This window comes from Suncus etruscus, chromosome 17 (assembly GCF_024139225.1).
Source record: "Suncus etruscus isolate mSunEtr1 chromosome 17, mSunEtr1.pri.cur, whole genome shotgun sequence".
In the NCBI taxonomy this organism is placed as follows: domain Eukaryota; kingdom Metazoa; phylum Chordata; class Mammalia; order Eulipotyphla; family Soricidae; genus Suncus; species Suncus etruscus.
The window spans coordinates 13,251,291-13,263,999 of record NC_064864.1 but is presented as its reverse complement, the minus strand read 5'-3'; the positions used below and the strand labels follow the sequence as shown (position 1 = coordinate 13,263,999).

Here is a 12,709-nt window from a genome sequence, read left to right as displayed (position 1 = left end):
ATATTTATTTCTAAAAGGTACTACAATTAGATTGGGCTTAATTAGAAACAAAATGAATATTAATTTGTTAAGCTATAATTTTAGATGAGGTATAAATAAACCTTTTGAGCCTCTTAAGCACTACTTAAAAATGGATATTGCTAACTGTAAATTTAAATGTGGTTACATACTCTAGCAAAATAATAATATAGAAAAATAAAATTGACTATTTTCAAACTGTCAGATTGCACCTTTGAAGAAACCAATGATTCTCTGACATGGTAGAACAATTTGGCATTGCATGAAAGACTCTGGATAAAAGATAAGTAGACACATATATTCAGATGAATTCACTCTCTTTGTCATGCTCCTTGGATTTAGTCTCATTTAAAGTACAAGATGGAAAACTGCATTTTAATGTATTCAAAGATTGTCTTTCAGTATTTAAAGGAAAGAGTGTTTAGTGCTGACTTCTCTACAGGATGATGTGGTAAAAATTTCGCATATTGGGCTTTGTGAATTTTGAGTCCAAACAGGATCAAGAAATGTAATATGGCTCACATGAATGCCTTATTTAATAGAGAACTCCAATGTTGCTGAAATTTACAATTAGTTAAGGTAAAATGTAATGTGTACAGCAAAAACGAATGCAACATAATGACAAAAATAAGTAATGATAAAATTGTACTAATAATGTAATTGCATAAGCTGTTATATTGCTGTTCTTTTTTTTTTTTTTTTTTTTTTTTTGGATTTTTTGGGTCACACCCGGCAGCGCTCAGGGGTTTTTCCTGGCTCCAGGCTCAGAAATTGCTCCTGGCAGGCACGGGGGACCATATGGGGCGCCGGGATTCGAACCGATGACCTCCTGCATGAAAGGCAAACGCCTTACCTCCATGCTATCTCTCCGGCCCCTATATTGCTGTTCTTAATAAGACTTTTTTTTGAAGCCAGATTACTAGAAATTGGCCTGAAATAATTAACTCGGTATGACTTTGTATGTCAAATACCCAATTATCATTTTAGCAACTTGAAATAACAGAATCACATAACTTGAACTATCTTGTTCTGTTATCAAATTGAGGGGCAAATAGTGGAGGGCACTAAGAACAATTGTATGAAAATTGAGTAGAAATAAAAAATGATCAGACTTGAACACCAAATCCAAAGCCAACTACAACAGAATCGATACCCAATCTACAACAGGCTAGACACACAAGAGACCACTTATACTAGCAGGCCAGGGTCAAAGAAGGGTGCATGGGATGCATGCTGGGAACAGGGGTGGAGGAAGGACAACATTGGTGATGGGAATACTCCTGATTCAATGTCACTATGTACCTGAAAAATCTACTGTGGATGATTTGTAATTCACTTTGGTCAAAATAAAAATTATTAATAAAAATTCTTATTGATTAAAGAAATATTACCTAAACATATTTAGAATTAAGTAACTCTAATATATTTAAATATAATATATTTTTTAAAAATATTCTACATGGTGCTCTATATTGTCTCTAATTATTTAATTTTTCTGCTTGTATACATTTTCAGTAAGGAAAGCTTTGTTAAGAGCTGAGATTATTCTTTAATTAGATTTTTATATCTTTATATTAATTGCATCACAACACAACCACTTCCTTAACCTGACATTTGATGAAATATATCTTCAATATAATTAAATTTATTATTGAATACATCATGCTTTCTATCATACATAAATCTTATGGTGAAAATATTGTATAATAGTTCAATAGCAATAAAAAGAAATTTTAATAATTCCAACGTGTGTGCTGTTGCTTCTTTCATAGTAGATTCAGAGTTTGCGAATTTTGGGCTAGATGAAATGAATGAAAAATTATTTTAGTTCCATAAAGCTGGAAATATAGTCTAGTGTATAGGGTACTTCTATTGTAAAGAGAAGACATAAGCTCAATTTTTTTTAGATATACATTTTTTCAGGTTAAATTTTTTAGGTTCAATTTTCAGTACATTATATGTCCCCCTGAGGACCACCAGGAGTCAATATTGAGTGCAGAGCTAGGAATATCCCTTGAGCATCTTTTTTGTTTTCCCACTCTCAAAGAAAGGACTATCAGTGTTTCAATTTGAGTACAGTAAAGTTCTTTACATTTGAATAAATTATTTTCCACATTTTGAAAGACGTGGAAGAGATGTTGGATATTGAGTTAGGAAGGAGAAAAATATATTCAAGAAAGTAATCTTCAGCAACATGGCATGATGGCAAACTTATTCTTTTTGATATTAAAAAAAATTGCAAAAACTTCTCTGCCAACTCACAAGTGCCTTTAGTTCTAGCTTCTTCATGACCACTTGTAGATTATGTAACTTATGTGGGAATTGAAAAAATCTTGGCAACTGTGAATTTTTTCAGAATAAAGATTACCTAAAACTAATTCAAAATCTACCATGCAGTGATTATGAATTATTTCTGACTGATTTGCCCAGGATACAGTCTAAGGGTCATAAGTGGAAAAAGTTTATGGCTGCTTTAGGTAAATGGTCTGTTAAGTGGCATGGTTAAATTCTGTGTATTAATAGTATTCAGAAATTACATAATACACACAGTTCTAATTCCCTAAATTTTGTATCACTTTATCTACTAATAATATATCATCATTCACGTCAGTAAGATAATCTGTAAACTGTTCTTCAGTTTTCAGCTCTCATTTAAAAATTAGTGATTCACAATCCACAATTAATCCACAAAAAATTAGTGATCCATAATCTACAATGCTTTTGTCACTTATCCATTTTTTCAAGGTTTTTATTAACTGCTCCTTACCTTCATCTCATTATTTCCTAATATTAAAAATGCAAAGAGCTGCCTGATCTTCATGATTAATAACCACAATAGATAAATCAGTTTGTGTTTCCTCAATATATTCTTTAATCTTAACAGTGTTTGTGATAAATCACAAGAACCAAAACTTCACACATTTTTTGGGGGGTCACACTCGGCAATGCTCAGGGGTTACTCCTGGCTCTACGCTCAGAAATTGCTCCTGGCAGGCTCGGGGGACCATATGGGATGCCGATTCAAACCACCGTCCTACAGCGTCTAAGGCAAATGCCCTATTGCTTCACTATCTCTCCGGCCCCAACTTCACACATTTTAACCGCAGTCTTAAAAAGAAACTAATGTCATTGTTCTTAACATTTTACTCAATTTATTGTTTCACAAGTGTGTTATATTTGTCCCAGGTATTCTATTATTTTCAGTTGTTTTCTAGAAACTATGCTGCCAATTTTATTAATATTTTACTGCCTTCTCAAGTCAAATATAAATTTTATTTTTATTCTTTATTCGTGAAATTATGCTCCTTTCAAATGTATTTCTTGTAGTTAGAACTTGAAGACAGGTTATAATATAACTAGATTATACTAAAACCCTCAATTTTTTATACATTGAATAACACAAATCATGCCTAATTTTATTCTTAAATATATCCAATACCTAAATATAGTCTTACTTTAGCTTGTTTTATATGTATCAAAAGCCAAGTATTTTTAAATATTGATTCAATAGTCTGCCACATTACTATAATAGTTTATATTATCTAGGAGGTATTTTAGGGATTTTCTAAACATATTATTTCTTCTACAAATAGTCATATTTTTATTTCTTTTCTGATATGAATTTCCAGGATAGATTTTTCAGGTCTATTTGCTATGGAAAGGACGTCTAATACTATATCAAATAATGTGATAATAGTATAAATCCTTGTCTTTTACCTGATCTTAGAGAGAAGACTAACAGTTTTTCACTATATTAAATCTGAATGTTAAAATATATATATATATATATATATATATATATATATATATATATATATATATATATATATAATTTAAGGGCCAGAGTAGTGGTCTAAATGGTAGAGGGTCTGCCTTGCACATGCTAACCTAGAATGAACTGTGGTTCGATCCCAGGGCGTTATATATGGTACCCCAAACCAGGATCGATTTCTGAGCACATAGCCAGGAGTAACCCCTGAGCATCACCAGGTATGACCCAAAAAGCAAAAAAAAAAAGTTTATATATAATATATACATAAATATATATATTATATATAATTTAGTTAAGACTAACTCAAAGGAGAAAATTATAAAATATGTTCCAATAAAATTTTATTGTGTAGAACTATTTACTGATCTGATGGCTTTTAAATAGCCAATGTGTAAACAATTTGTATTGTGCTATATAACCTAAATTTGTTGTTATCTGAAAATTGGAATGGAGGAAAAGTACAAAAATGTTTGATTTTGTTCTTGAAAATTACCTTTTCCTTGTATCTTCAAGCTTGCTTCTTATTTATAATATATTGATCAGTATAATTTGTGATAAAACCATAAAAACTACCTTCTTTTCCAAATCATAATTAGTACATTTGTTAAATTTCTGCCCATCTTACTTTCAGCAGGTTTTAAATCTCATAAAGCCCTATCTGTCTTCTGCTGATTTTTGAGCTCTGGCATCTTAACTGTTTGAATTATGTTTTTATAAGATGATGTCCTCATTATCTTATCTACTAGCTTTTTTTTTTTTGATTTCTATATTCTGCTCCCAAACTCTTGATTGTAATACTCTCAGCAAATGAGAAATTTAATTTAGGCAATTAGTAATAGCCAATATAGCTGCTGAATATTCTCACATATATCTTTATGTTCTTTCTCCCATGAGCTATTTTCACAAAATATGCAGGGTCAGTTGCATATTTTGATTCATTTTCTATGTGTATAATATGAAAGGAAATTTAATTTCTAAATTCTACCTTGATAGAGTAAGTTAATTTATTTAAAGAAATATATATTTATATATCACAAAACAAATTAAATTGGGTTAAAATTTAATTTAATGCCTTGGAGACAGGACAGGGAACTGAGAGCACTGGTGGCAGAAACTGGTGAAGGGTTAGATGTTGGAACACCGTCTGCCTGAAAACTAATGATGAACATCTTTGTGTCTGTTTATCACACAGTGATTCAATTTTATGAAGTTAATCAATTAAAATAAAGATAATAAATGTATCAAAATTAGTGAGTTATATCATGTACTTTTAATCTCTAATATTTATCAAATAATTTATTTGTGGCTGGATATATTGTTTTTAAGTCTGTTACTAATGGTTATGCTAATATCATTCTATAACTTTATATGAATGTATACTTAGATGTATCTTTTGAATAATAAGGCACTAGCATAAATGATGCATCATGTTAATTAAAAGTTAAAACACTGCTCTTTTATATGTTCTAATTAACTGACACATGAAAGAAGGATATATAAAATTTCAGCAGTACCAGAAAACGAAGCCTCCAAAACTAGTAAATGACTATTTTATTTTATCTTTGAAGTAGTATAAATCTAAGAGTCAATATAAACTACCTTGAAAATTTTTGGACTGAAGATCTTCTTTTGAGGTCTCCAAAGCCTTTTCTGTGTGTGTTTGTGTGTGTGTGTGTGTGTGTGTGTGTGTTAGAGAGAGAGGAAACTAGAGATAGAGACTCAAAAATGCAGAAAACTCCTTAATATCAGCTACCAAAACAAAGTGTACAGAGACCGAATAAGCTTCTTCTCACAATAGAATCTAAAACCTCATCTTAAAACTCACTATATATCATTTTTACTAAAAATTTAAATTCAGCTAAATGTGTGCTTATATTATTGATAATGAGGATTTTCTCTAATAAATCTATTGGATTTTTTGATACTTGTGCTATAAATGAAATGTCTCCACCTTAGTGGAAATTACGATTCTGAAATTTGAATGACAAGTTACAATTGAATACATAATAAATTGGTCTTTGAGTAAAAAAGATTGTTAGAATCAGAAAAGCAAAATATTGTAAATAATTAATTTTGTTTGTTTTGAGGTCACACACAGCTGTGCTCAGGATTCACTTTTAATGGTACTCAGAGGAACACATGGGACAATAGGGATAAAATCCAGGTCAGCCATTTGCAAAGCAAGTACCTAACTACTGTAATATCTCTTTGGCCCCCAAATTTAAAGAAAATCACTTGAAAATGATTATAGGGATCATCTGTCTATCAACAAAAAATGTTGCCCATATTAAATTCCCTAAATTTTATAGAGTTGTTATGTTTCTGAAATTTTTTTAACAGTATTTAAAAATGTAAATCAATTGTATGGCATAACTAGTCTTTACATTTTGGGATGTGGAACTAACTCAGCAGTCAGGTTTACATACTTCCCTGGCATTCCTTGGGAAGAGCTATATTTTAGTTACATGGTCCCTCACCTACTGTTCGATTTAGTATATCAGATACTGACAACATTATATTTGCCCAGTAGCTCCACCATAGTCTGACAAAGCAACATTACATTGAAAATATGAGGGTAGACCCATTTATATCCTGGTTGATTGAACATTGCTGTGTCAAATCCGATTTAATATTGACAGCTTGAGAAATGATCCAAAACATGCTTTTAGTTTTAGTATCTATAAGTTATTGTTTTTATTATTACTAACATGTATGAATATATTTATTGTCTACATAGTATTGTTTATTAATTCTATTGTCTTTCTCTAACAGTATTTTCAAAATATTCTAATTTTAGAATAATTTAAATTTTAAGTGGTTAAATATGATTTAAATATATTTGAAATTTGGGGTATATATATTTTTATGCACTAATTACAAAATTCTGTGCTCAATAGTGGTATTCCAAGTAAAATGAATGCAAAATATTCATAAAATAGGGGGCCAGAGACATATAGCCAGGAATAGATTGTCTTACACATAACGTGACTTTGATCCTGGACACCCACAGCAATGTTCAACCAACCAGGATATAATTATAAATAGTCTACCCTCATATTTTCAACGTAATCAATGTAATGTCAAGAATAAACAAGGGCAGAACAAGATGTAAGCTTTGAGATGACTGTGATCCAAAAAGTATATATATTCATACAATTTTAAAAATGTTTTTTTCAGTTAAAAATTGTTCCAGAGAAGGCTTTGAACCCCCACAAAGATAGAGTGACTCTGAATCTATAATTCAATCTTTCCCACTGATAGAAATACAAAATCTAGTTTGAGAAACTTTCATATATCTATACAAAATAAGAAATGACTCAAATCAATTGGTTATGGAAGACTGAAAATTGTCATCAAAAACTACTGACAGTGTTAATTCAGTTGTGAGGGAACACCCCAATCCCAGATTATACCTGGGAGGGCATAGTTTGTCTCTAACGTGCAGAATGTAAGCTATAAATTAAAATTCCCATCCATCAGAATCTACCATAGTTACCTCTGAAAGCTGATGGATAGGGGTTCTATGAGAGGCACAAATTACAGCATGAAAACCATTCTAAATCGGCTTCAGAAGACTTGCTTTACTTTTTTTGACACCCTATTCTAAGTGTGAGGATAGCAGAGAGAATGGCTTCATTCCCCCCCCTGATATAAGCCTAGCTTTGTTTGCTGACATGTGTGAATGTATGCATATGTGAAGTTCATGTGTAAAGTTGTCTCTTGAGGTTCATATTCTAATTTATAAAATATCTAGAGGCAAACTGACGTAATTCCAGAGAAATAGGGAGCATTATCCTTTTCATGTCTCACCAAAGCCCATTCAATATCATCAATGTCTCCCTGAAAGAATGTTACACATAGATTTAGAACCCTGGTTTCTAAATGTCCTCTTTGATCACCTGGCTTGCTAGTTGCTGGAGTAGAAGACCACAGATTCCACAGGAGTGTAGCAAAAAGTCAACTGGTTATGCCTGCCCCATCCCCCAAAATTCATTAAATAAGAACAGCAAGAAATGCCCAATTTCTAGTCTTTCTTTGATATTCATGCACATTTAGTTCAACCAAACTCATTAGTCACCAATTAGCTTCAAATTCTCCTAAAATAAAGTTTTCTTTGGTAAATCTGAGCCACATTGACTTACTGGGAACCATTAACAACAACCAAAAGTAATAAATGACAATTAAAATGGCTTGAAAAACAACCAAGAGCTAGGATAGACTAAATCACAAGGTTTATTTCCTATGAGAAATGTAGAAGAAAGAGAGGTAATTATCTCATGCACCTAAACCAACATAGTTAAGGTAAATAAAGAATGTGCTCAAACAGAAGATAAAACTCCAGAAAAAGATCTTAATAAAAAGGGGAGTCATGTTTAGTTTGAATCATAGTACAAAATACTGCAGTGGTCATAGAGAGAGTCATCAAGATCAGAAGAGCAAAATGTCAGCAAAATAAAAAATTCAACAAAATGAATATAAAAAATATGAAAACTTAAAGAGTAATACTTTTATATAACCACATGAAATTAAAATATTAAAGATTTTGCTATTCATTACTAGAACTTTAAATTTTACTGATTCACTGCATGAAGATTTAAAAATATAAAATTAGTTTATGTTTAAGTCCAACAAAATATTTTTAAAAATATGAAGAAAACAGAAATAGCTGAAATAATCCAAAAAAAAGCTTAAAATTATTTTCAACAATTAGAATATATTACATTATTATCTGGCTTCAGAAACTTCTAGTGTTATAAAAATATGAACAAAACAAAAATCTGAAAGTGAGAACAACCAGAAAGTATTAGTCAGATATGATTATTATCTTAGTTTCAATTTGATCCATAGAAAATCGTATAGTAAAATCCATATAAAATCTTACTCTAAATGATCCAGAATTTAATATGCTACACATATTGAGTTTTGCTAAAAACATGCAAATTAATACACTCTAAAATCAACATAAATTATGAGTTGGGAAATTAATTTGGAAAAATTGTAGGTAAGAGACTTTAGAAGCTGTACATAGATTTGAGAATAATTAATTTAACTTTGTAAATTTCTTTACGATGCTCTGAAATTTTCACTATAAATTATGATTTATTTTTCTATTACATACTATTCAATATAAACTGTATTAAAATGAATGCATAAGTTAAAGTAATAGTCTGTTGAAACTAGTAAAGTTTCTTTTTGTAAATTAATCTTTTCTTACACTAAAAAATTTATACTTTTTGTTGTAAACTATAACTAGGCCTACATAAAATACATTAGTATGACCGAAGGTGGTGATAAAATTTATTCTTTTTCATGCCTCTATTATACAAGCTTCTATGGCACTATAAGACACTAGTGAACTATTTTTTGAACATAACTGAACTATTTTTGTTTGGTTATGAGTTACGAATTATAAGATATTGCATAGCTGAAGAGATAGATATTACAGTTGTGCAACAGGTAGAGTTATTGCAAAGTATGCATCCAACCCAGATTTGATTCCTCGTAACTCATCTGTTTACCCAGACTCCTTGACTAGTGATCCCTATGCACAGACAAGAGTAAAACCCGAGTTGGCAAGGTATGGACCAAAATAAAAAACAACACAAAAAAGCACAACATTTTATAAGTAAATTGTTGGTAAATGCTATATCTTGTTGAATAGTAGCCATAATGTTAACCGAATGATATGGCATTTGCTCAATTCTATCACACAATCTGGTATGATATAAATTGTATGACCCAGCCAGAATGGAAGGTAGAAAGTGTCTCAGGGGTTAGAAGAACCTTATGAAAAAGAGTAACACAGGATACACACAGAACCATGTAGAAAGGCTTAATAAAAACAGTTATACTTGGGGTTCACTAATTATTTTAGCACATAAACATATTTCTCTTTACAGTATGATTCAATTGAGAGTCACAATGAGAAGGGAATTTATCTTTTAATTGATATACAATTGAGATGAAAGTTTATTGATATTTTAAAAATAAAATTCTATCCCTGTTCAAAATATATTTTGAGAACACAATTTATCTCTAGTAATGTTGATTGGACACAGTCCTTTTCCGTTGATCCCCACTCAGGACGCTTCAGCTTGTACAAAACTCAAGGGTTTGTTTTCCTTTGGCTTTGATTGCTACCTATTTTGTTTCTTTATAAATCATATCATTCGATATTTGTATTTCCTCTTCTGATTTATTTTACTCATCCTAGTTCCTCAAATCCCATCCAATTTATTGCAAAAAATCAATATTTCTTCTTCTTGTATGGTTAAAAGTAGTTTTCAGAAAACGTATGGCCATGTTTTCTAAGTCCAAATTTCATCGAGCTCTTGGGATTTCTATTTCTTGGCTATTGTAAAAAGTATTGCAAAAATAATAGATGTGTAAATATCACTTTTAGAGTACTGTTTTTTAGAGCACTGTTTGCTTTTTTTAGAGTACTGTTTTTGTATTCCTTGTATAAAGACTTGAGAATGGAACTGCTGTATCATGCTAGATTGCTTTTTCACGTTTTGAAAAAAATCAATATACTGTTAGTAAAAAATATACTATTCATTTTTTTAAAAAAAATCTTCTAGACTTATTTAAATTCTCACCAGCAGAGTTTGAATATTTATTTTTCTATACTTTTATCAACACTTATTTCTGGCTCCTTATTCAAGGTCTTTTTCAGAAGTGTAAGGTATTGTCTCATTTTTTTGCGTGCATTTCCTTAAAGTAATATTGATATATATTTTATTTACTTTTAATATCTCTATTTCTTCTATATTAAAGTGTCTGTTCAATATTTCTCCCGAAAATACATATATATAATATAAACATATATTTTTCTTTGCTGCATTCAGTGATCACATATGTCACAGCTGAGGTCTAAATATGTTGCCAAAGTCAAATTGAATTGACCATATGCAAAGAAAGTTCCTTATCTACTGTTCAATCACCTATCTCTCCCTGTAAAAAATAGAGTTGATTGTTTTCTTGTTGAGTTTTATGAGCTCTCACATATATTAGAGGTTAGTTCTTTGTTAGCTCTATTGTGTGCAGGTATTTATTCTCTTCCATCATTTAATTTAATGACCTATATATTTTATTATAATTGAAGTAAATTAATTTATATTTCTGATGTTTACAAGGTTACAACATCTCCACTACTGGCAAATTACCCCCAAGCCTTCTGCCACCATCCTTATACCACCTCTAATCTGCCTTATCACTCTTCTCCTCCTACAAGCTTTGTAGCATCAGTTATGCTGTCACAGTCTATTAATTAAGTACTTTCAATGCTATTGTCATACACTACACATGTGTAAAATCATTTAGCATTTGTTCTTTTCTCTTTGACTTATTTCCACTTATCATGACACCCTTTAATTTCACCTAGTTATAAAAATAAAATTAATTTATCTTCTCATTCCTTAATAGTATCTCATCATGTATTATGATTTAATTTATTTATCCATTCATATAGCACTAGAAATTTACTTAACTACACAGATTTCTTTTTTTTTTTTTTGTCCCCCAATTTAAAATACAGACCAAGCAAAGGGCCTGGGTTGAGGTGTATATGGGTTACATTTACTGTACCTGCTCTTTCTATACAGTCAGTGTAAGGAACACAGCCTGTGGTAAGAATTGGGAGGCCTTAACTTTTCTTTATATATATATATATATATATATATATATATATACACACAAAAAAAATTTTTCACCAGTGCAACATTCCCATGACCAATATCCCAAGTGTCCTTCCTCCCCACCCCACACAGGCCTGTACTCTAGACAGATTTCCTTTATCGCCAATATTTTCTTATTTTTGCCATTTTACAATTAACATTGGAAATATAACATCAGCATTTTTATAAAAAATAAGCAGTGTCACTATTTTTTCTCAAAAGCGGGACAGGGAAATTATTAATATAATGATATAAGCAATAATGTTCAAATGACAGTAAAAAGAATTCATCAATATGAAACTCAAAGGGAATATCTCAAAGATTTATGCCCATATGGACTTTACGTGGCTTCATGATATATTAAAAATTATATGGAAATCTATGTCTTTACTTTCAAGTCTCCTTGATCCTCAGTGCTTTGTGAATGGTGTATTAATTCATTGCACAGTTATTTTCCCTGAAAGTTCATTTAAAAAAAAAGTTGGAGGTTAAAGCATTTGTCTAATAGTAAACTATCCTGGAAAAATCACTAGTTCTATATACAGTGAGCAGCACTATGTGTAGCCCCAAAATAAAAATAAGTTGTTAATGTAATGGACTCTAAAAAAATTATTATTTTATTGTTATATATAATTTTTATTTTGACCATATTGGCTTATATATCTTTCACAGTAGTATTTTAGGTAAATATTAACATCAGGGGAATTCCCATCACCAAGTTTATCCTCCCTCCACCCCATTCCCATCCTGCATCCCATATCCCCCACCCTCACCCCCAGGGCTGCCAGAATAAATGGTCCCCTCTGTGTCTAGCTTACCACTTAGTGATCATATATCTATTTGGTCCTGGTACCCTTCCTTATTTCCCCCTCTATTTGAGAGGCAGAACTAGATCGTTCAAGTTATGTGGTTTTGTTTGAAGAAAAGAAAAGCAAAAAAGTGGGGTAAAAATCAAATAAGCCGAAAATGGGCATAGTCCTTCTAGAGATTATTTTTAAAGATCTATTATATAAATGTTTTTTACTATTATATTACAGTTCCTAAGATTGGATCATCACAGTTACTAGGACATATACATATATAATACTGCTATATATAATATTGCTATTATTTTAATATATAAAATGCATTTAAATTATTTTATTGTATTTCATTTCATGTTTAAGTCTTGACCTGACCTAAATAATTAGTCTATGCATACTTATTTAATTTACAATGACTGGCAATATATTTTGTGAGGAAT

At 30.7% G+C, this 12,709-nt stretch overlaps 1 protein-coding gene and 1 non-coding gene across 2 annotated transcripts in view; both read right to left on the bottom strand.

Annotated features, from left to right (window-relative positions):
• Nucleotides 1-12,709, bottom strand: part of PCDH15 (protocadherin related 15) — a 1,226,762-nt gene that overhangs the window by 697,437 nt on the left and 516,616 nt on the right. The window lies entirely within an intron of this gene.
• On the bottom strand, nucleotides 11,303-11,435 carry LOC125995616 (small nucleolar RNA SNORA51). Its single transcript, XR_007491112.1, has one exon. It is a non-coding gene; the product is annotated as a small nucleolar RNA SNORA51 (small nucleolar RNA).